Below are 26,983 nucleotides of genomic sequence, written 5' to 3'. Positions count from 1 at the left end.
GGAGTGAGTAAATCATGGGTATTGCAATTGGACAAATAGACCTTATAAAGTGGGGGCAGGGGTAACAGGATTTCGTCCTTACAAAAAAATAAGAGCAATAAAATGAATTTCTTACTAGACTTTCTTTATCAGACTTATATTATTCATGAAAATTAGCACTGTATCACTGTCCTCCCGTTGTTCATCAATTTTCTTGAGTGGGCACCAGTAACGTCTCACAAGAAATTGTGAGACTTGCTGTTCCTTTTTTTGGAATGAAACAGCAATGAAAAGCACAGATTAAAAAAAGAAAAGAAAGAAATAGGATACAGTCACTGAGGGAGTATATAAGACACAAACTCTTATTCTGGGTAGAAGGAGAATCTAATGTAAACATTAGTCGATTTCACTCTTTTGATCCAGTTATCTTTCAAGAATTCTCCTTTGAAGATCTGAGATTTTCTTTTTTGCCATCTGATTTCTGCACTGGTGAATGCGGGATCCTTCTTCTTCTCTGACAGTTGAGCTGGCCGCTGGGCAGTCCAGGCTAATTTTGAAGCAGGATCCTATATCAGGCTATTTTGTGCTGCTCTAGAGAACCACAGCTTTGTGACTGCTCACTGCAGGCGTCTGGGTGAAGAGCAGACAGTTACAGACTCAGCATCCACTGAAGGACTTCATTTAAAAGTAAGAATTCTAGGTAGAAATTTTACATTTTCTACATTTTTTGATGGATTCTGAAAAATAAATGAACACCAAATGGCATCTGCAAATAATTCAGAGCTCTAAAACAACCATATGTGGAGACGTACAGAGTAGAATTTTCACCTCAGCAAGCAGTGAGGAGTTTTGTGAAAGCGCTCTCACAGTCATAAAAGCAAAGAGTCGGCATTTTTTTATTAGCACTTCTGATTTAGAAAGCTGAAAAGCACTTTGACTCATATGTGAAAATGAAGATATCCCAACCCCAAACACTTTCTTTTCATAATAGATCTTTGTCTCTCTCTGAGGGTTGGCATGCTTTTTTTTTTTGCACATTAATAATAAAACTCTTTATTGCCAGTTGAAGCAAATGCCCTACTTTGGGATCTTATCAAAGAAAAAAGTGGAAGAGGAGAAGTTGAATCCATAGGCAGATTGATATTTTAGTGATGTGCATTTCAAATTATCATCTTCTAGTCAATCTACTATTACAGCATAAAAATATCAACAATAAATTAAAAATTGGTCACTGTAATCATGTATAAATCTATGTATATAATACAGAAAACTTCCTAAGTCTTTCATGCTTTAATATTATAAAATTTTCAGTTTCTTTCAAATACTGTGGAAATGGGAACTCTGGGTTTCCTTTCACATCAGAAATTTATAAGATGAAGGCCATTGCCCAGAGCCACAGATAGTGCAGGGATTAAAATGATTGAGTCCTTACTCCTGGTCTTGCCTCTCTTTTCACTTGACAACACATCATCCAGCAAAGGAGCAAATCAATAATGAAAACTTCCTCTTTCTCCCTGGAGTGGTAAAGAGAACAGGTTCACAGAGCAATATCTCCAGCCTCATCAGCTGCTTGTTGACCAAGACCTTAGCCATTTTGTTGGGGAACAGCAAGGCTATTTAGGACGGCTCGGCGGCGGAGGAGAATGGCCATAAGTAATGAGACTGGCAGAAAATGCAGCCCCATGGGCTCCACACAGAGCAGCTTAGACCTGACATAGTTGGCTGTGCAACTCCGGGCTAATCACATAATTCCTCTGTGCCTTGTCTCAGCCATAAACCAGCGGGTTATGGAGGGAGAGCGATCTCTCTCTCCACGGTGGTGGAAAGTTTCTGCAAAAGACTTTCAAAATGCAAGCTCTTGTGTTTTTTTTTTCTTGGCAGATCAATCTAAATCAAATTGACATTTTAAACATCTTTATTAGAGAATTTATTATTGTTCTACTTGTTTGGGATAAAGGCTTAAAAACAATAACATGAGTGACAGAGATGGGTAGATAGTCAAAAGGAATGAAAAAGATATTTTTAAATGCCAACAGAAATATTTTAGTTTTTCTAACATAGTAGCAGCTTTTGCTCCAGCCCATTATCGCTTGGGCTGGAGCGATAGCACAGTAGGTAGGGCGTTTGCCTTGCACGTGGCCGACCCAGGTTTGATTTCTCTACCCATCTCGGAGAGCCTGGCAAGCTACCGAGAGTATCTTGCCTGCATGGCAGAACCTGGCAAGCTCGCCATGGCGTATTAGATATGCCCAAAACAGTAACAAGTCTCACAATGGAGATGTTACTGGTGCCCGTTCAAGCAAATTGATGAATGGGAGGACAGTGCTGCAGACAGTGCAGTAGCAGCTTAGATGAAGTTTCAGCTAGCGCAATCTCCCTGGAATGACGTCCTGACAGAGTCGGAAGAATAGCCTCTTGTAAAAGACCCTATCCCATAACTTCTATTGGTCACCAAATAGTCTGCTACTTAAATGAAATGAACCCCTAATTCTAAGTTGGGTATTCTTAAAGGCTCGTAGGTCACTTATATGTTTTCCTGGCATCTGCCATGCCCATCTTGTGGTGGTATCTTTCCCAGAATGCTCTCTTCCATCATTGAAATGGTCCCAAAACCAGAATTCCTCCAGAGGTTCAAAGATGAAATGATTTTTCTTTGTTTGTTTTGGTTCACATGCAGATATCTATCACTCCTGGTGGTGATCTGGAGACCATGCATGGGATTGGAGATGGAAACCGGTGTGTCTTTGTGCAAATCAAGCGCCTCCTAACCCCCATAATGTCTCTTGATTTTATTTTTTTTTTCTGTATCCACAGAATTCTGTAGGTAACAATAGACAATTTCTAATTACTGATTTGACTGAGACGTCAAGAACATTTCCTATATGGGAGTGTTGATAGAGTCTAGAAGCTTCTGATCTTAGATCTTTCTGCGAGTTGGCACAAAGTTCCTCTATTTTTGAATATTTTTCAAAGAAAGAAGTATGGAGATTCTGCAACTTTTTTTTTAAATAGAACTACCAAATAAATTACTAATTCAACTCTGGGAATATGTATAGTAAGAATAAAAATACTAACCACAAAATAACGTTCCATGATCATGGAAACAATATTTATAATAGATACCATATGGAAACATACCAAGTGTCCAATGGATCAAAGCTATATACTCTGATAATAGAACTTACATATCAAGTAGGGGATGGTGGAGAAGGGGACAAGTAGGATCCTATGGATAGTAATGGATGTGGGTGCTGAATCTGTATTCAAAATATAAATATTTACACACTTGGGAAAAAATTACAAGAAGTAACATTTTAAAACTGAGAATAGTTTAAAAGTAATTTTTACCTGTTATTTGAGACAACATAGAATTGGAAGGCATTATATATCGTAGGCAACATAAGTCAGACAGTGTCAAATATTGTATAAACTCACTAATATGTGCAATAAAGATTTGGAGTTTTAAAGATGAAAATAGGAAAAGGAAGAATCTGTAGAAGGTTATTACAGGCATGAACTTCAAGTTATAAATTAAATAAGATCTAGGGATAAAATAGTTAACCCTGATATTTATTTATTTTCATTGAATCATCGTGGGTTATATAGTTACACAGTTTTTCATGATTGGGTTTCAGCATTCAATGTTTCATCACCCATCTCTTCACCAATGTATATTGCCCACTACCAATTCATTTTCCTTCCAGCCCCTCTCCTATCTCTATGGCAGGTACTTTTATTCCCTCTGTTCTCTTTTCTGAGCATTATAGTTTTCAACACAGGTAGTGAAAAGGTATCATGTTTCTCCTTTTACCACTTTCAGCACCTCATTTATTGTCCAGAATGAACACTGACATATTTTATGTGTATTAGTTCTCAAGAGAGATGCTAAGAATTTTGAAAACAGGCATGAGAGACAGTACAATGGGTTGGGTCTTACCTTTCAGGCGGCTGTCCTGGGTTTGATCCCTGGCATTCCATATGGTCCCCGGAGCACTACCAGGAGTGACCTCTGATCACAGAACTAGAAATAAGCCTTGAAACCCTGTTAGTTGTTTTCCCCAAACAAACAAAATAAAACAAAACAAAAACTAGCACAAGCGATAATGAAACATTTCGTTCAATTTTCTTTTCTCCACCCCCCCCCCTCCAACCCCAAAGGAGAAAAATGCCAGTACAAAGAGGATAACTATGCAGTCAAAGTAGCTTAGCTTTAATAGCTGGTGGGATGAGGCAGGGAAAGGGGGAGAGGAGGAAGTTGAAGGATTATAGAGGTCATCAGTTAATGGAAAAGAAGGGAGTCCTCCAAGTGCTGCCAAAAAATAGCTGAAGATATTGCACATGAAATAGTCCTTATAAATCACCACCATTACTAAGCAACAGCAGAGCCTGGTGGAGTCACTCTTCCAGTTTGGAATCATGTGCTTCCAATATCACCCAATATCTCACAATATCACATTGTACTTTTAAAATGTATATCTTTTAAAGTTTTTCTTGGCTGGTCATTTTCTTGGCTGCTCGCTTAAACTCGATCAAAGCGTCAGGCATGTCATTTGAGCAGCAGTAGAAAGACCTGCAAGATTCTGTGGTGGGAAACTGCAGGATCTGTAGTTGAAACTGATGGAGCTCCTAGGACAAAGTAAACGTGTCAGCTGACCTTTTCTGTACTTGCAGTTACATGTTACTAGCCAAGGGCTACAGCTGAGCACACAAAAGGAAGATCTGGTTAGGTCAATAACGGGAGCACAGTGATTGGGGGTAGTTCAGTTAGGAGCAAGCCAGGCAGAAGAGAGGAAAATGTGGCAGTGAGAACTTTGAGGTGTAACAAGGGTCAATTCCTAGTGACTTCCAGAAACTTGGATCAGTAAAATAAAAATCTCAGAAGTATTCTGATGTAACTGATGCTGTACCACAAGATCAATCCTAAAATGTTCTCTCTTCATTTTTGATAAAAAAAACCCATATTGTATGATTTTATGAATGACTTTATTTAAAGAAATTACAATATTTCTTATTTTCCTTGTGTAACTCCTAGATCTGGAACAGCCATAGCTTTCAGTTTCCCTGATTTTACCTATTTTCTTTTCAGCATAACATATTGTCTCAAAGTCCTTATTTGATAGGAAACATTTTTCTTAGTTGTGTGCAGGCCATGCATATCTCCATTGTGTTTTTTGCAATTGTTTGTTCCTTCACTAACAGTACATAAAGTTAAAGCAACTAGAGTTTGGGCTCTGTAGACCTAAGAAACTACAGCTGTAGTCAGTGTAGATTCTGGGATAATTCCAGCAGCCTGTCTGCTAATTTTCAAGAAAACACATTTTCAGCAGAGTTGAAGTTGGTTTCCTTGGAATAATAAACAAATCTCAGGCTGTTCTTACAAGACTCACAGGTCTTGTCAGAGTAAATTCAATGTTGCTGACAGTTCATCAATTAGAGGGTGCATGTGTGAAAACAAATGTGGGAAGTGATCTGTGTGTGGCTTTTTGAGGGGTGACAATGACTCTCATTAGATTGTGAGACAAGTGAATCAATTTGGCATCCAACTTTGGAATGCAGTGGTGCAAAATTCCAAAAACAGGAATTAATTCATTAAACTTAATGTCTCTTTAACTTAACTCTAGATTCTAAAAATGTACCATCACTAAAATCAGTTAATACCATGTCTTATCCTTGTTTAAAGAATGGTTTTAAGGGGTTTTGGTAACACTGTAGCACTGTCCTCCCATTGTTCATCAATTTGCTCTAGTGGGCACCAGTAACATCTTACAACATATTGTGAGACTTCTTGTTACTGTTTTTGGCATATCAAATATATCACAGGTAGCTTGCCAGGCTTTACTGTGCGGGCTAGTGCAGGCTAGATACTCTTGGTAGCTTGCCGGGCTCTCCGAGAGGGGTGGAGGGATCTAACTCTGATAAGCTGCATGCAAGGCAAAAGCCCGATCTGCTCCAGCTCTAATTTCAATACTTTTTATATTTAAAGATAGTATTAAAAGCAACTGGTGCTGGCACGGATGTGACGAGAAAGGGACACTCCTTCACTGTTGGTGGGAATGCAGATTGGTTCAGCCCTTTTGGAAAACAGTATGGACGATTCTCAAAAAATTAGAAATTGAACTCCCATTTGATCCAGCAATACCACTCCTGGGAATATATCCCAGAGAGGCATAAAAGTTTAGTCGAAGTGACATCTGCAATTGTTTGTTCATTGCAGCACTCTTTATAATAGCCAGAATCTGGAAAAAACCTGAGTGCCCGAGAACAGATGATTGGTAAAAGAAACTTTGGTACATTTACACAATGGAGTACTATGTAGCTGTTATAAAATACGAAGTCACGAAATTTACATACAAGTGGTACTACATGGAAAGTATCATATTAAGAGAAATGACTCAGAAAGAAAGGGATAGACATAGAAAGATTGCATTCATCTGGGGAACATAAAGTAACAAAATAGGAGACTAACACCCAAGAATGGCTGAGATTAGTACCAGAAATTTTGCTCTATGGCTTGGAAGCCAACCACACATGCTAAGGGAAAAGGGAACTCAGATAGAGAAGGGAACACCAAATAAAGGTGTTGGGAGGATCCTCCCAGGCTGGGAGAAGCATGCTGAAAATAGACTATAGACCAAATATGATTGTCACCCATTGCCTCTTTTGCAAATCACAACACCCAATAAGAGAGAGAGAACAAAAGGGAATGCCCTGCCACAGAGGCAGGATGGGATAGGGGGAATGGGGGGTGGGAGGGATACTGGGATCCATGGCGGTGGGAAATGGGCACTGGTGGAGGGATGGGTATTTGATCATTGTATAATTGAAACCCAAGCACAAAAATTTGTAAGTCTGCAACTGTACCTCATGATGTCTCACTAATAAAAAAATAGTATTAAAACCTATTTTTATTGCACCTCTTTGGACTATTAGCTATGTGCACTTTGTGTCAATTCAGATACTTAAGCAGGACCATAGTATGGAATTAGGCTACTTTGCTAGTTATCCAGAGACTGATAGGTAACTTCTTTTCTCTGATCTTCGGTTCCCACAAAGTTTAGTGAGGATAGCAAACCTACTTTCAATGTATAGTTGAAATTTGGAAGGTCCCAACTTAAAACAAAGACCTCTTCTCCCTCCCTGCCACAGACACACACACACACACACACACACACATACACACACAAACTCACACAAACATACACGCACAAAGAAGCAGGACACATGTATTACAGCCAAACAGGACACATGAGCTACAGCAAATATATTTAATACTTGATACAATAGCTGTTTAAATGTTGTTACTTATGACAGCAACTAAAGAAAAATATCTTAAATATTGAAATCTAAGACCTGGGATTCACTGATGGTAGACAATACACTGAAGGAGTTAGACGGTCACAATGTTTTAGCTCAAATGCTTCTTGAACCATTTCTCTCTGGCAATTTACTAAAAGTATCTCAAAAATTACTAATACTTCCCATATATCATATTCTAGAGGCATAGAATGCAGAATTTAATCATAAAGTCATGAATAAAATTAATAAAAATGATCTGTGAGGATTTTGGCTCTAGTTAAATAAGTCTCTTTAGAAAATATCACTTTCTAGATGTTTTACCCAACTTTTCATAAAATATTAGTTAAGATGTTTGTTGAAGGTACAGCATAGGATTTGCTTCATTGATTATTTGTTTTACTTTACAATGGTATTAAAGCTATACCTATCTACAGAAACCACATTATCACATTCAGATTCTCCCATGATGCTAGGTAATACGAGTGCACTACAGGTGCTAGTCAGTATTTTGTTGCCCAGTGCTGTTGCTTGGAGACAGTCAAGACTCAGTGCACAGAAATGACTCCCCAAGATTTTCCAGAACTCCATGGTGAAGGGGATCCAAGCAGGGCTGCTTACAGGTAAGCTGTATAATCAGACATTGAATGAGTATGATTTATTCAATGAGCATCCAGTGAGCATCTTGTCTTTGTCCTGTAACTCTAAAAAAATTCAAGGAAGATTTGTATATTTCTTGATTATGCAAAGGTAAAGAAGGAAAAATTTAAGAATTATGTCAACAAAGCAGATGTCAGGCTTTGTAATCTCCAAATCTCTGTCCTCGGCAATCACTCACTATCTTAGTTCCGTAACATGGGGAACATGAATGTTTCAAGTAGTATGCCAGGCATTGTGTAGTTATTTATTAGTGAGTTTACGTTTAAAAGTTGCTCTAAGATATACATCAGAAATCTCATATAAGAAATATAAAGAGACATAGTAGGGGAATGACAGGTGGCCAATGGAAGCTGACTCAGAGTCTTCAGAATTGAGTTTACTAAGGTAAGATTGGGTGAACCTGCAGACATTGATGTAAGGGCACTTACATTGGGGTGATAGTGTGGAAGAATTATATGCCTAAAACTTAATTACTAGCAGTATTTTAAATCCTTATATTTATATTTAGAAAATTTAAACACATAAATCAGAGCCACATAGTTTCAACAACTTGAACATACTTGAATATCATCAAAATATTTGGTGGAACTCTCCTACATTTTTATTATAATGGCAACATTAATTAGAGGAAAATACATCAAATTCATGAGTCAAATATTGAGAAACAGACTAAATGAAATGTTTGAATTGCTCACTTTTCATAAACAACAATATAAGCACTTTTTTGTTTTTTGTTTTTGAGACAAGACAAACTTAATTTATTCAGACTAATCTGTATTAAGACTCATATAACTAGTTTTCTGCAATACTGATGTCTTTCAAGCAATTGAGTTCAAGCATCAATGATTACTAATTACTATAATAGATAATTGCTTAATTAGTAGATGTATAATTAATATATACCTATATAAATATAAAGTATAACTAATAGATTAAATAGTGTAATTTTATTGACTCTAAGGGCTGGAATGATAGCACAGTGGGTAAGGCTTTTGTCTGGCTTGTGGCCGACCCGGGTTTGATTCCTGTATCCCTCTTGGAGAGCCTGGCAAGCTACTGAGAGTATCTTGCCCACATTGCAGAGCCTGGCAAGCTCCCCATGGCATATTTGATATGCCATAAAACAGTAACAATAAGTCTCACAATGGAGACATTACTGGTGCCTGCCCAAGCAAACGGATGAACAATGGAGGACAGTGCTACAGTCCTAACTTTTTATTGACTATATGTAAAAGTTTTATGAGGCATTTCTGGGCTATGTTTCAATAATTTTCGCCACCATTTCTAAAACACTATAGATTTTAGATACCTTAGTTATTCAGCGATGTTTGGTTAGACCTATCACATGGATAAATGAATAAGTAAATATTTCATTCTGTGATAAACTTAAAGCAGGGAACTCTTTTAGCACTTGGTAATACTGAACTTGGTGATACTGCAGTTTCATCAGAAAGCTAATCTATGTGAGTGATGGTGTCTTTAAGAAGGAACAATGAACTAAAATAGAAATAAAAGTGACCTGACAGATTTCTTTGAGCTTGAATTGGACTTTTTCCTTGAATTGTTTCTGATTTATACCTATTTCCTTTTCAGCATGTAATTGTAATTTCTATATTTTCTGCATTTAAAATTTCCAGACTAAAATGCCATTGAAAATGGTAATAACTTTGTAAGGAAAATGTCTTGGCATCCTTGAAGTATAGCACAATTTACAGGACTGTCATGCACATATCTAGATAAGTGGTTTTATTTTTAGATAAAATAAAAAATCTTAATATTTTATATTAAAATATTAAATATTTATTCATATAAATACAGTCAAATATTTTAAAATTTAAATATATATCCTATATCATAAACACATCCACAATTAATCTAATGAAGAATATGGATTATAGAACAAAAACTAACATGAGACTTATCCTTCTTTAATAATTCCTTTCTACACTGTCTTACTGCATCTTACCACATGGATCTTTAGTAGTGAGCTGGGCTCATAAGGCAGAAATTTATAGATGGGCATGATTTTCAGAAATTGGGTTCCGCAAAGGATTCAGCACCATCGACCATATCCACACAATAATCAAGCTCATTGAGGTTTCTCGGGAGTTCAAGATGCTGCTCTGCTTAACGTTCATTGATTTAAAGAAGGCCTTTGATTCTGTTGAGACGGAAGCGGTCATTGAAGCCCTAGCCAATCGGGGCATTCAAGCCCAATACATCAAGATCCTCCATAAGTTGTATTGCGGATTCACTACCAGGTTCTCACCATTCTACAAAGAAGTGATTGTTGATGTCAAGAGAGGGGTGCGGCAGGGTGATACCATTTCACCGAAACTCTTCAGTGCCACCCTCGAGAACATCATGCGACGACTGGAATGGGAAGGAATGGGAGTGAAGATAGATGGTCGACAATTACACCACCTCCGCTTTGCTGATGATATTGTTTTAATAACACCAAACATCAGCCAAGCGGCACAAATGCTGGCCGACTTTGACCGTGAGTGTGGAAAGGTAGGACTACAGCTGAATCTTACGAAGACAATGTTTATGAGAAACAGCCTTGTTCCTGACGCCCCATTCGCTCTCAATGGAACGACCATCTCCGAATGCAACAGCTATGTCTACCTAGGTCGAGAGGTCAACATGAGAAATGACCTGGCACCCGAGCTGCGCAGGAGGAAGAGAGCGGCTTGGAACGCCTTCAAGAACGTCGAAGAAATAGCTAAGAGGACGAAGAACCTCCGGCTCCGGGCACATCTCTTTGATTCCACTGTTCTTCCTGCATTAACATATGCCTCAGAGACCTGGGCCCTACGCAAACAAGATGAGAACGCCATTCAGGTCTCCCAAAGAATAGAAAGAGCTATGCTTGGAATATCACGTTTCACTCAAATGAGAGAAAGAATCCGGAGTTCTGACATCCGTCGACGATCAAGGATCAGGGACGCTGTCTCATTTGCCAAGGTGTCGAAAATCAGATGGGCTGGTCACGTAATGAGATTTAAAGACGACCGTTGGACTAGAGCTGTTACTGATTGGATTCCACGGGATGTCAAGAGACCGCGTGGCCGCCCACCTACCAGATGGTCAGACTTCTTCCTGAAGATCATGAACGATCGGTTTGAGGCCCTTCATGTTCCCGGAGCGAACAGATGCCATTGGGCTACACTAGCACGCGACAGGGACAAATGGAGACGTTACTGGCGCCCGCTCGAGCAAATCGACGACTAACGGGAAGTTAAGTGATTAAGTGATTAAGTGACTTAGATACTTCCTGTGCAACTCATATATCTGCTAACTGCCATAGACAGGAAACTGAGGTGAGTAAATGAGTGACACAAAGGAAGAGTTGCTAGAATATATTTGAAAAGTTATTTCTAACTGCAGTGTATACTGGAAACTGAGAATCTCAGGTTTTTTTCAGTCTTTCTTTAATCTATAGGGGATAGATTAAAGGTTAATAGAGCCTCTCTCTTTTTTGTCTCTATTCATTTCTTAGTCTGTTGCTTGTGTTTTGATATGTATGGTTTTGCATTTAAGTTTTCACATGTGCTTCAGCAGATGGTATGGAAACACCAACCTTCTTTCTGAGTTAATAACATTTGAAATTACTTAAAAGAAAGTCTGAAGCTAGAGTTTACTTTGGTAGCATAGTCTTGAGGTCATATGGCATCTTCTAAAAAACATCTCCTTTCAAATACCGTGATTTTTGTTTTTTTGCAGTTGATTCAAATTTAAGAGAAAGACAAATTGGGAGAAGTTGGTATCGGGCAAATACTAATCTGGTTTCCACATCACTAGAGAGATTTGAATATGGAGCAATGTTTTCCTTGGGAAAAATCACTCTACATTTATTAGGTCTTGACTGTTAGTCTATAAAATAGTACCTGCATTGTAGAATTAATGGCAATGTTAAAAGATGATCAATTTAGAGACCTTCACTGTTACATAGACAATGAAGGATTTGGGGTCTCACAAAATAGAATTTATGAGGCGAGAACTTTTCTCAGTGTTTTTTTTTTCAAGAAGAGGATCGTGCAGAGGTAGATGAAGGAATTTGTACCTGAGGACAATGGAAGCATCACAGGACTCAGTGGTTAAAAAATATCTGCCCAGTGTCCAGAGTCATAGTATAGTGGGTAATGCATTTGCCTTGCATGAACTAACCCAACTTTGATCCTCAGCATCCCATCTAGTCCCCTGAGAACACCAGGAGTGATTCCTGAGTGCATAGCCAGGAATAACCCCTGAGCAACACCAGTTGTGACCTCACCCCTACCCCCCACCCTCCAGAAACATACCAAATCTACTCATTCTGGTAACTTCCTTTTCTATTTCCAGATGTTATACTTAGTTCTAGGAACTTTGCATGTCCTCTGGTGAAGAGCTTTTTCTCAGAAATGTTTCAAAGATTGGCACATGGAACTAAAGATGGCAAATGCTCAGTGGGAAATTAAACACATATTCCCCCACTAACATGATGGAGTTCCATTACCCAAGGAAGGTTGTACAACTGGCAATCTACCTAATACTGCATAAGTGTCTCCTGTCCCTTGCTGGGGACTGGAGGAGAAAGACGTTATCAACTTGCCCTAAAGATTCTGTGGCTTGGATATGTTTGGCATTGGGGTCCTGTATGTTAAACAGAGCTATGTGACTAGCTCTGAGGACTTTACAGGCTGGACTTCTTGACTTAGATGAGGAGCCAAGTAAAGCCCCCCTCCCTTTTTTATGTAGTCTCATTTGTTTATTTTTATTGGATTACCGTGTGATATATTCACAAACTTTCATGATTACATTTCAGTCATGCAATGATTGAGCACTTATTCCTCCTCTAGTGCACATTTTCCACAACCATTGTTCCCAGTGTCCCTCCTGCCACCCCCAACCCATCCCACCCCCTGCCTCTGTGGCAGGTACAGTCCTTACTCGCTCTCTAATTTTGTCTAAATCTGCCCTTATTTTATGTCAAAACCAAGGTCAAGAATCTTCGTTGCTGTTGTTATCTACATTTTTGGTTATTATCAATATTCTTCAAACCTTCCGGAAATGTAAGCTCCAACCTTTGGATCTAGCAAAATATGAGTTAAAAAAATCCCACATGCAAACTTTATAGTCTGTCTTGTATTTCTTCTTAGATTTGTAAGCTGGAATTCATTTTGCACTTAGAATGCTTGATGAATTTGGAAATATTAATAAAGCTTCTTCTTTTTCACCTACTCAATGTCAAAATGTAATGGACTGATTAAAGGGAACGAAGACATGAATAAAATGACAGAATACACATTAAACTTTAATCATTATAAGTTCATCTAAAACATGTAGATGACATGCCCAAAAGAATTTGTATTTAGGTCAGGGAGATGGCAGTGTTTAAAGAGCTCTTTGCCTTTATGCAGTTAGTGGAAAGATAGCGGAGGTATTAAGACATGAGAATTTAAAATATTTTTCTGCTTTTTAACCCAATAGTTTTAAGTCTTAAAAGTCCCATAAAGGGGCTGGAGAGATAGCACAACAGGTAAAGTGATTGACTTGCATGCAGCCAACCCACATATAATCTACAACACCCTATATGGTCCCCTAAGCCCACCAGGAGAGATCCTGGAATGCAGAACCAGAACTCAGCCCTGAGCATAGTTGGCTGTTCCTCTGCTCCACCCCCTAATAAAGTCCCATACATCTGTATGATATATATATATATATATTTTAATGTTACTGTATTTGGAATAAAAAATATTTGTGAAATGTAGAGAAATTTTGTTGGGGTTGATCCTCTAACACCCATGTAATTTAACTGGGAAAATGACCTCAGAAAGACTATGCAGAAAAGAGTTATCCGTAAGAGCTTTTATCTGGCAAGAGACAAGCAGTAAGGTGAGTTTTAAGTAACAAAATGTTTCTTATGAAATGCTAGGCTATTGATTAGCAAGAAATTGTATAAGTTTTACATGTCATAAAGTTTATTCCTTAAAAGAAGCTGACACCTTTACCAAGGTGAGGCATAAATGTATTTTAACTGTCTACCTGAAAGTGTACAAATTCCTTCGCATAAATCTACAACCAGTTTTCTTCCCTTCTACAGCTGTTGTTGATAAATTCAGCAACTTATTTACCTATCAAGATATTTAACTGTTATCAAGCTTAATTTGGGGATAGGGAAAGGAACAGGAATATGCTAGAAATGCCCACCCTTGATTTGTATAGTGGATGTACCATTCAAGGTTCAGCTGAAGATCTAATTTTAAGGTATATTTTATGCACTCATTCTTTTACCTTAGAGGAAAGAGTAATTTTATTTTCTCCTCAAACTTATAATATTTTATCTATTCCTACCATTTAGAACTGAATGCTTTCTGCCATTTATAATAATTATTAGTGCATGTTTTTCCTATTCTTAAAATTAATATGTTCTGAAGAACATAGGAACTTGTTGCTTTACTATTTTATATGTACTTAAGTCCCACCTTGCTAATAGAATCCATTAATATATTAATTTAATAGCTAATTTACAAACTTTGTTCTATGAATGTTTCAATTCATTGTGAAATTTTTTAAAATTGGATTTGGAGTCATCACTGGATAGAACTCAGAGCTTACTCAGATCACTCCTCATGGGGCTGTACTTTTCCAGCTAGGCTTTCTCTCTCTCTCTTTCTCTCTCTCTCTCGAGCCCTCATTGTGGATTTTAAGTAGGGAGAGAGACAACAGAGAAGAAAAATATCAAAGAGTGTGTTTGGAGAGGATGCAGTCAGGGTGTTCTTTATTTTAAAAGGCTAATCTGGCATTAAAGAGATTATACCTGTCACCTAGTGCTTTAAGTACATTGGCATTTGAGATAAGCAAATAATCCAATATGATAAACAAATTATTCGTAATATGTGGCAAATGAAAATTGAAGGGTTAGATTTTGTAGATTGTGGAATGAAGCTCTTGTATCCACTGTTACATTTGGATTTTATTCTAAAAGTGATGAGACTTTACAGAATTTTATGTTCTAAAGTTTTACTCTCCTTAAGTGAAGGCTGGTTGTTAGGAGTCTGATCACTCATAGAGTGGGTCCATTTTAAGGGTTGATTTTAGTTAAAGCAAAAACAAATAATAAAATCAAATCCAAGACAATACCAAGTGATGATAGCAAGGAGGGAATATATTGCAAAGACAAATATTAGAAAGAAATAACAAATGGCAAAAAATCCAGATATTTGTTTTATAAAGGAAGGATAGTGATGGAGGAATTAGCTGCTCAACATTTCTGGCTTGCCTAAAGAGAAGTCATCATTAATGGAGAAATGGAGTATTCACAGGGGAACAGGTTTGGGAAGAAAAAGTGGCTTTGTTTTCAAACAAGTGGAGTGTGTGTGTGTGTATGTGTGTGTGTGTGTGTTTGTGCACATGCATGCGTGTGTGTGTATGTACGTACCTTTGTTTGTCTAAGGGTTATTGAAATACATTGAAATGAAATATATCTATCAAATTTAGGTTTGGGATACTAAGTAATCCATTCACATAAAATTTAAGTGGGCTAACAAGTTGGAAAAGTTGATTATGTTAAGACTATAAAACCAATAGCAAAACTTATTTGAATAAAAGGTGTAAATCTATGCTAATTCATGGAGCTAAATTCATGAACGTGACTTGCAAATATCATAGACATGTCTGAAAAGAAAAAGAGGTCTTTATTAGAAAGAAAGTGATTTAAATTAGGAAATACATCAACTCAGCACAGTCTATAAGAACATTTCTGAAAAGAGATAGGACTCGAGGACTGGAGAGATAGTACAGTAGATGTGGCCCTTACCTTACACGCAGCTGACTTGGGTTCAATCCTTGGCATCCCATATGGCACCCCGAACACTGCCAGGAGTAATTCCTGAAACAACCCAGAATAACCCCTAAGCATCACTGGTTTTGCCCCAAAATAAGCAAACAAAAAAATAGGAGTATGGTGATGTGTTTATACAAAATAAACAAATGTTTAATAAATATAATAAAAATGTTTATTTTTTATAACATAAACAAATCATTTGTTTATAATCATTTGTTTATACAAAATAAACAAATGATGTGCTTATACAAAATAAACAAAAAATAGAAGTATGGTGATGGTCAGGATTAGGTAATAACTTCACAGCAGAGCCTGACAAGATACCTGTGGTGTATTCAATATGCCCCAAATGTAACAATAATGGGCCTCATTCCCCTGATTCTGAAAGCGCCCCCAATATGCCATTGGACTACACCATCACGTGACAGGGATGAATGGAGATGTTACTGGCTCCTGCTCAAGCAAATTGATGAACAATGGGACTACAAATGACAAGTAGGTAATAACTTACGTCTATTTAGGAACTTACAAGTGACAAGTAGGTAATAACTTACATTTATTTAGGAGCTCTTCAGAAAAAAAATGCATAACTATGAAGGGAAACAATGGGCATGCACAGTAAGGGAATATACAGTGATGCTTTATAGTAATATAATGATACATCCATTTACAGAATGTCAGAGAAATGTCATCAGCATTGCAACTTTTAGTAAGGTAATGAGGAGCAAGTGACACCAGGTGGAAGAGGACTCCATTGTACAGCCTATAGCCATGGGTGTCTCTGGTCCTGTAGTACAACGGTATCCAGTCTTTTGTTGTTTGTTTTGGGTCACAGAGGGTGCTGTTCAAGGCTATTTGATGGCTCTATGCTCACAAATAATTCTCAAAGGTGCTTAGGGGACTCTACATGGTGTCAGGAATAGATCCAGAGTAGGCTGCATGCAAGGCAAGTATCTTATCCCCTCTACTAGCTCTTTGACCTGTGTTTATTTCTATCTTAGTCCATTCAAGGGAGAAATAATATAAATTTAACAAGGTGTTTGTTCTCTGAGAAGGCTTGTTATATTTTCTTGAAAACTATGAGCTTTAAGACTTTCTGATTTTGCTTTTGTATGCTAAAAAATTCCAAATTAGAAGGATGGGTTTGTCAACATTGTGCCTCTCATTGTGCCAGACTCTGCCCTGTCGAATGTAGCCTGCCCACAGGGCAGAGTCTGGCAAACTCCCCGTGGCGTACCAAATATGCCAAATACCAGTAACAATGATGGGTCTCATTCTCCTAAAGAGCCTTGAATATAATCTCAGGGCTAGGATGAAAGAGACGTTACTGGGGCCTGCTCGAGGAAATCGACGAATAACAGAAGGATGGGTGAGAGGCACAATGTTGACAAACAGCATGAATTAATTCCTGAAAGGGATGATATCTAAAATTAATGTCACAAAACTTTCACAGGGACAACTTCTAACTTTACCACTGATTGGTTAGAATTGGACTCCAAGATTTCTATAATAGAAATAAAAATACATTATCTAGTAGGGAAATGTATTGTCCACTACCGATTTTGTATCAGTGATGAACCCTGGTAAAAGAAGATTTAAGGAGAGAAGGATGGAAATTGACTTTCACTGAGCATCTGCTACAGTATGTCTCTTAACTTACATAGCTGATTTTGATATTTTTAATCTCCTAGAGATGAAAAAGCTGATCTAAAGTGACTAAATAAAATATCCCATAATTTATTAACAGTGACTGAATTACTAAGACAAATTCTTTCTAACATAGAGTATGATAATATAACAGTGAGAATAGCAAACTATTTAGGTAGTATGGTTTATATACCAAATCATACATATTTGTATACATTTTTTATTTAGTCCTCTTAACATTCTTATATACAAGAAAACTACAACCCAAGGGTTGGAGTAACATGACCATTAATCACATGACTAATAACAGAGCATGAATTACAGGTTAAAATCCAGATCAAATTAACTTTCCAACTCAAATTCTTAACCACTTTTATTAACGCTTCCATATTCTATATGCATAATGACCAAGAATAAGCAAACTGATTTTTAAAAACTCAATAATAATTCAATGCATTGGTACTATCCCATCATTTAACAGTTAAAGAAATAAGTTATTTTAACAATTGAATCCTTGCCAATGCCAATTCTCATTATGTCCCTATTTCCTGCACTCAAGGATATTCATATTGTATCCAACTAGTATATAATATCTTATAATAGGATTCTGAGACTCAACTGGCAGCTCATCTGAAACGCATTAGGAATGTCTATTTTAATCAGCTGTCTATCTTGCTTCACAAATTGAGAGATACGTCTTATATACTTTTGTAAAAACTCAAAGTAGTTGCAGTTGGTTTGCCATTATCATTACTTTCTTATTGGAGTGACTAACTTTAATCAAAGCTAAATAGGTTTTCTAAAAGAAATAAAACAAATAGCAATGGGACAGGGAATTTCAGTGAAAAAATGTAGCTGAGGAAAGTTATTATATTAGAATAAAACTGATGGAGAAAAAATGTGGAATGGCATTTATAGACTAAATTGTGTTCTTTCCCAATCAACCCCAAATGAACCATATTTAAAGATAGGAGGGTTGAGTAGTAAATTAATTTCAAATAGGTGAGTCTGATATCAGTTGTTCTCTCTTTTGAGAGAGATAATATTTAACTGGAGCGATAGCACAGTGGGTAGGGCGTTTGCCTTGCACGCAGCCAACATGGCCGACCCAAGTTCGATTCCTCCGCCCCTCTCGGAGAGCCCGGCAAGCTACCGAGAGTATTCGATATGCCAGACACAGTAACAACAAAGTCTCCAATGGAGACGTTACTGGGCCCGCTCGAGCAAATCGACGATCAACGGGAGGGCCTTTACCTTTACCTTAATATTTAACTTAATATTAAACATTTTTCTTTCCTAGAGGCAATATAGACAAGAAAGACATAAATTTCAGAGATTATCAAACAGTGACATCTTGAATTTAGAATTAGAAACCTGAAGATTAGCAAGAGTTAAACCTAAAGGTAGTAAACATTGGAATAAACCAAAGAAGCAAAGTGATATATGTGAAACAATTCCGTAATTAATTCCATTTAATTGCATATATAATTTACAATTGCACTGGAAATATTATTAGTTTCTTTGTCATTCTTCTTTCAATGGTATCTGTGATTATAACTATTTTTCAGAGCAAGACACTGCTTATGTTATAAATGGAAAAAATTCCTATTAATTAATCCATAATATCTAATTACATCTAGACAAACTTGTATTGAAATTCAAATGTTCACATTGGGATTCCACTTATGTTGGTCAGGGAAGGTCTAATTGGAGCAAAAAATACAATGTTATTTGTCATTAGCTGTTTTTTTTTTCTATTGCTACAATAACATTTATAGACATTTATTATTTAGAACACAATTTTGTCTATAAATGTTAATCCACATTTTCCATCAGCTTTGTTATAATATAATAACTTGCCTCAGACAAATTTAGAAACAATACAATACCCACTAATTATCTCAGTTTTTGTTGGTCAGCAATCTTTTACCCTATGACTTAGCTGACTCTGCTCACAGCAAAAATTATGGTTTCAGAGAGATAACTTTTTTTTAAAAAACTATCATTCAAGTACAAAGTTTTCAGTAGTGTTTTAAGTTGACAATACTGTACAAAACTACTGCACACCACTGCCAACGAAGTGTCCTTGAACTTCTACCTCTGTCCCTATGTGAGCACTAGTCTTCCCCTCCATCCATCTCCCGCTCTGTTGATTGACAGAGTTTAGGTGCACATTGTACCTTGATTTACCTCTTTATGATTTCCCTAAAGTCTCCTTTTATGCTCCGTATATTATTTCCAGTTGAACTTACCTACCACCCATCCCCAACAACATGGTATTCTCAAGTCCATAATCCAGTGCTCAGAGTTTATTATCAGTTAAAATTATCTATGCCCTTGCTTTATTTATGTATATAGCAAATGAGTTAGAATCATCTAGCATTTGTACATTTGCCTCTGGTTTATTTTCCTTGACCTGTTGCCCTCCAATACCATTAAGGTTGCTGTGAACTGCATAACTTCCTCTTTTACTCAGGGCTGCATCGTATTCCATTTGATATCTCTGTATCTATATCTCTCATATATATCTATATCCTACTTCTCATATACATAACTATATCTCATATATATGTATAGATTTATATGTGCATATATATACATATATATATCTATATATCACAATTCCTTTATTCGTTGATTTCTTGCTAGTTATTTGGGTTGTTTCCATATCCAGGATATTATACTAAGTGCTGCATAGGTGTGCATATATCTTTTTGAATGAACATTTTTATGTTTTGGTGACAAATGCCTAAAAAGTAGGATAGCTGGATCATAAGGGAGCTCTAGTCTCAACTTTCTAAGAAATCTAAATATTCTTTTACAAAGAAAATATATCAGATGACATTCCCATCAACAATGAATGAGGATTCTTTTTTTGCCATACTTTTACCAACACTGGTTATTCCCAGCCTCAGCCATGCTCAAGCCACTCTCCACATGCTTGGACGAGCTTCATGCATGAAGGAATCGGCAGATGAACCCAGGTGTGCGGAACCCGGGGCTGAGATCTCAAGCCTTCTTAGATCGGGACTGGGCTCTTCCACACATATTCCCCATTTTCCAGTAGCTTGGCAACTACATCCACCAACTGCCCCTGGCACCTTGTAATCCCATCAGCGGCCAAGATCCAGAGACTATAAAACAAAGCTACCAGAAGGGAGCAAATCAGTGTCTCCTGGAGCGACCTCTTATAGTCTAGCCAACTGAAGTACCTAAAGCAGCACACATGTGTTTGGTTTTAACATACTTGCTTGTATTCTCTTATATACATTCTCCGTCTCTCACAGACAACCTGGCAAGCTACCGAGAGTATATCACCCACACGGTAGAGCCTGGCAAGCTCCCCATGGCATATTCATATGCCAAAAACAGTAACAATAATGGATCTCATTCCCCTGACCCTGAAAGAAGCTCCAATACGGCACAGTTGGGAAGGACGAGTAAGGAGAGCCTGCTAAAATCTCAGGGCTGGGACAAATGGACACGCTACTGGCACCCAAATGAGCAAATTGATGAACAATAGGATGACAGTGATACAGTGATACAGTGATTTTTTGATATATACCATTTTCAGTGGTGTGAATTACATCTCACTGTTGTTTTATTTGTCTTTCCCTCATACCATGTGATGTGCACGTTTTCATATGCTTATCTATCCTTCGTGAGAGTTTCTATTAATCCATTCTCCCAATTTTTGTGATGGGATTATTTCTTGTTTGTTTCTGGACTTTTGGAGGACATTATAAATGTGGTTGCTAGTTTTTTATTTGATCAGTTATTCACTATTCTAGAGTCTCAGTGGAAAATTCTCCCAATTTCATTCAATTCAATACTTTCTCTAGTTTCACAAATTAATTTCTTTAAATTTTTCTTTAGGACCACACTGGATGGTTCTCAGGGTTTACTCCTGGCTTTGTGCTCAGGGATTACCCCCAGAGGTTTTTGAGGGACAGAATATGGTTCTGGGGATCAAAGTCAGGTTAGTTTGCTACAAAGCAAGTGTCATACCATCTTCACTAATTCTTCTGCCCCAAGTTTATTATTAATAAAATACAGTCCCTTGAAACGAGACTACAGTGGGTTTTTGATTAGTAAAATACAGTCTGTTGGAATGAGACTACAGCGGGGACTTGCAAGCAACTACCTTGTTTTATTCTTGGCACTGCATATTTTTCCCTTAGTACCACTAGGAGTGAACCCTGCAGAGAGGGCCAGAAAGTAACCTCTAAGCACTGCCCAGGATAGCCTAAAAACCAAACATGATCACGATCACAGTCCTCCTGTTATTCATCGATTTGCTCAAGCGGGCCCAGTAACATCTCCATCATGAAACTTGTTGTTACTGTGTTTTGCATATTCAGTTCTTTCCAATTTTAATATTGAGGTACTTGATTCCTTATTAATTGGGGATGGGGTTTTAGTCTAAGTTTACAAAGGTTTTTCTCTCACTCATTAGCTCATTGTTCCCTCATATTCCAAGCTTGCAATGGTGATTTAAGTCCTCACACTTCAAATCTCAATGACTTCCCTCTACCTCAGTTCTCTGTTGCCATTTCTATGTCATTTGTTAACATATTATTCTCTATTCCTTTATGTCCCTAAAGGTTCATATTATCATGTTATGCAGGAACAAAGGTCTAGATAAAATCTCTGTGTTCTACATAGAGTTTGTTAGCAACCTCAATTCCATCTACAGATTCCCTTCACAGAAGTACTCAAATTAGCATTTGGTTAAATAAGCAGAGAAGTAGAATTTTGGAGACCATCTTTAGAACTCTACCTACAACATTAGCTGCTTCAGTTATATAAGGACAACAACTGCAAAGAAGAAGGAATTATTTGAAAAGGATATACTTTTTTGAGAGAGGCATGATTTTTTATTTTTTGTAATTGTGAGGATAAAAAAGTTACTATGAACATATAAAACATATCTCTCTTGCTTTCTACCTTTGATGTCTACTAAAATTAATCAAAGTCTGGTGGCATATAGAGATACTTTATGTGACCTGGTTAATATTTTCATACCTAGTTTATAAAAAAAGGTAATTTGAAGTGCTATACATTTAACCATATGGTTTGATCAGCTTAAAAAAGATAGGTTAAAGTTATTACCAAACAATGTTTGAAACTTGTATGCTATGTACAGCATAATTACCTGAAAATAAAACACATTCTGCAAGTAGTAAAAAAAGAGAAGAGAGAGGAAAGAAAAAGGCAAAGAGAAACCAAGAAGCAGATGTCTACTTTGTCATAGATATATGTTGCACAGATGCTTTTTCCAAACAACTTTGAACTTTCCACAAAATATTGCTTTTGTGTTACACTTTTCTTTTCTGTCTTTTCTGTCTGTCTGCTGTAGTAAGACAACAGGAAACTATAGCTTGCTAGTGCCCTGTATGAATAGTGCATCATTTATTTTTATTTGGTCCCATTTAATAAAAGTAAAGTCTTGTGGGTTTGTTGCACAGGAAGAGACCACTGTGCAAGTTTAAGAAAGGGGTTCTTAGGTTGCAAATGATTCTGCGAAATTTGCAGAAGGAAATTCCCCAGCCTTGAATACCTGCAACTGATATTCTGCTCTTTTCTTATGTATCACTATTGGCAGCTATTGTCACTTGCTTCTCAGTGGTTGTTTTAAGTCTCAGTTGCTATTACTGCTCCCTGGCAAGCTTGCCTTTTGGTATTATTAATTTTCTTCTCTTCTCTATAGCCTCTATTTCTTCCCATTGTGGCAGTCATACCATCTTTCTTCCAAAGTTATAGAGTGTCAAGTTTATCCTTTCATTTTTTGTTCACCCCACACATAGCTCAGAAAGTCTATCACTTCCCCAACAGTTAGTATCTTCTTCACAGATGTTGGCTATTTTTCCACTCTATTTTTCTGGATCACACTGCTATCTAATGGAGTTTTCTTATAGTCTGAAAGTTGAAATTCTTTTGGATTCTTTCCTGCTGTTTCTTACTTAGATCTTTTACTTCCCACAGTTCTTTTCCCACTATAGATGCCACTGTCCTTATTTATGATGATCACTCTCAAATTGGTATTTCTATACCAAATGTCTCTTTTCAGTTTCTACATTTATACATGTTTCTCTGTAGCATGACTCTTGTCTCACTGACTGAATTTTCTATAAAATGTATACAAAGGATAGACTGAGGTCTGTAAAATTATTTATAATGTAGTAGGCACCAATACACCCATGAAAGAAAGAAGGAGGAAGTAGTCTTGGGCAGAGGGAAATATTAGAACATAGCACAGGTTTGATCAAGTATGATGACCTCATGGGATGCTTTGCAGCAATTTTTGTCCATCAGAAGTCCAACATTGGTTCTAAATAGCTAAGTTCCACCAGAGGTACCACTTTACATGTCATTGGACCTAAGTCATAGGGGAAAGAGTGTGATAATGGATGTCTCTGCTGCAGAAGCAGACCCAGAAGAAACTAATGGTTGGAGATTGGCTGTTGACAGTATTCCCTGCAGTGTGGCAGAAGTCTTCTCTTGAAGAAACATCTGGATGGCATAACACCATGTCAACCAGCCCTCCCTGAGTGTTTTCTAATTAACAAAAGCCCTACACAGTCCTTATGTCATCGGAGTTTCTCACTACCCCTTTGTTTGAATTAATTTGTCTCTCTGTTTAATGAATCACTAATTCAACTAAAATTCATTTAGCACCTAAAGAATGACAGAGCTTGTTCTGGATACTGGAGATTTATTGGGTTCAGAAAATGCTTTCATGCAGTTTATATTTTGAGCTCACAAAACAGTTTTTGCCTTCATACAGTTTTTGAGGCATATATTTGTATCTTCTTCTGCTCACAGCACCCTACGAATGAATTTCATCTAGTGTGCCTCCTTTGGCCAATCTTCCTTCATTAAAGGTTCACTCTGTTTCTTCCTCTACAAAAGATTACTTTGTAATAGACCAAGAGAAGGCATATGTCAGTACAACAGATCCAAACCAACCTGACCTATGAAATGGGGATAACAGTGCAAAGGACCCCAAGTACTGACTTTATCAACAATAAAGTTTAGCACTTTTGCATATTCTTTTCTCATTCCTGTGTTTTAGTTTTCAACTCTAATATGGAACGATGACAAGCAGGTATTATGTGTATATTGCGGTCACGGTCACAGTCCTCCTATTGTTCATCGATTTGCTCGAGCAGGTCCACTAATGTCTTCATCGTGAGACTTGTTGTTACTGTGTTTTGGCATTTTGAATGCGTCACGGGTAGCTTGCCAGGCTTTTCCATGCGGGAGAGATACCCTCAGTAGCTTGCCAGGCTCTCCGAGAGGGGCGAGGGAATTGAACCCAGCTCAGTCGGGCTGGATGCATGCAAGGCAAACACCCCTACCGCTGTGCTATGGCTCCAGCCTATGTGTATATAAATTATATATATATGTGTGTGTGTGTGTGTGTGTGTGTGTGTGTGTGTGTACACACATAGCAAAGACATGCACTTATAAATGCTTTGGGGACACATCCAGAGGTATTTGTGGACTGCTGCTCCAGGCTCTGTTTGGGGATCACTCCTCTGGGTACTTAGGGTACCTTGCAATGCCAGGGATTGAATCTGGTTCTCATGCATGCAAAGCATGTGTAAAGCCTATTGAGTTACCTGTCTAGCCCACAGATATATTTTAAACTGCCCTAAATTCTAGTATATTATACCAGGAAGAGAAAAGTCATGTGAAGGATAATGAAGGGTAACATTTAAGAAGTTAATGGAAAAAGGTAGTGGCCACATATTTCATGGACCTCTCACTGGAATGGTGATGAGTTCAGCAGAAAGTTTCAACAGAATCCTGAGGTATCCTAAATTTACTTGCCCAAGGAAGTTTTTATTTCTAGTTTAAAAGTATTAGATTATCTTTCCAAAGATTTCTCTGTCTTTTGGGGTCTTGATTTCCACAGACAAGTTTACTTCTCACACTCAACAACTGTTTCACAATTAGAAAAGTTGAACCAAAAAACAGTGATTTTATTTCACAATTTTTGGACAGGTAGGCATTTGTATAAAAGGGTCCTATTGTATAGCTTTTTCACATTTGACTATCTATCTTATCACATCACTTTTACTTTACCCTAGGTTATTTTTCTTTCATAAAATCTTTCCTTATTTCAATAGATAACCTAATTTTAGCCCCTTAAAATTTGATGATAATATGGACAAAATTTTAAAATATTGCATGATTTTTCTTATACTAAAACAGTTACTATACTATGGATAGAGAACTCTAGTGATAGCTACATATAAAATATTGCTTTCTCTACATTACTTCATAGAAAACAAAATTTTTATATCCTTATTCATATAAAATTTTCCCTCACAAATAAACCTTTTAAGTCATAGGGGGAGAGACTAAAGCACAAAATGGCATTTTATAACTTCCATGACTCACTTATCACCAGGAAATTGTGCCCAAAACTCAGGAATTTTCTGGAACACAGGAATTTTATACTCAAAACTGGACTATAGAAAGCAAACAAGCATATCTCAGGGTTCTTTAGAGTTATTTCTGAAATATGCTGCTAAAAGGATATAAAGAGATTCCTTAAGGGCTTCATTTGGAGTATAAAATACATATATTTTTTGTTCAGTCCTAAAAGCTCAGTTCTTGAAAGAGTTGTTTATCCACACCCTCAAGGGTGAATTCATGCCACAAGGTCACCTTTTTTCTAGGCACTTCCATTGGGGGTTTCTTTGGAACTCTCTCAAGATTGGATTGGGTAGGAGATACAAATCTCTTTGAGAAGATTTAAGTAAAATCTAAAATGTAAGTTTAAACTTCAGTAGATCTAAGACTTTTGCTCTGTATTCTATAACTCACCCAAGTATTATTCCCTACTATATTCTAGATCTTTCAAATCTAGGAAAAAATATAATTGGGGTATTTTGGTTTGATTTGTCTCCTTTATCTTAAGGCAAATCTGTTTTAAAAAGAGAAATTCTTGCTGGGGGCATGGGGGAGGGATGGGTATTTATCTGGACTTTTAAAGAGGAATTTTCCCTCTCTCTGTGTTGGTCCTCTGCCCAGCTATAGGGACCAGTGGTAGCTAAGGCAAATTCTACATTTAATAAGGTGCTGATGAGACCTGGGAACCTGCCATTTCCACTCTGCTCCATCCAGGGAAACATCCCACAGTCCCAGTGACTATGCCAAGATCCTAAACCAACCATTATATTCTATCTACCCCCAAACAGGCTAAGGTGCTGTGTGAATCACAGGGTCTTAATTCAGTGCCAGGGTACCCTCATAAAGACTCTGGAAACTAAACAGGATGAAATAAAAACTATGTGTGCCAGCCCCACTGAAATAACGTTGTGCTTTAATAGAAATAGAGGAATAAGTAGTAGCTTGTTTTAGCAGTTTTCAGCAGTAGTAGCAGTTTTCAGATAACCAGTAATCTAAAGCTTGACTGTCACCACCCACAAAACCCTAAGAATATTGGGGAAATAAAGGAATTTCATTGCAGTGGTAGATATGGACAAAAGACCAGGCAAATTCCCAAATTCATCACAGTTCTCAAGCCTAGTCCAGGAGAACCTCAAATCAACACTCCATGCA

Source organism: Sorex fumeus, unplaced genomic scaffold (assembly GCF_029834395.1).
Source record: "Sorex fumeus unplaced genomic scaffold, SorFum_2.1 ptg000039l, whole genome shotgun sequence".
NCBI classification, from domain to species: Eukaryota; Metazoa; Chordata; class Mammalia; order Eulipotyphla; family Soricidae; genus Sorex; species Sorex fumeus.
Note: the sequence above shows the minus strand (reverse complement) of the source record.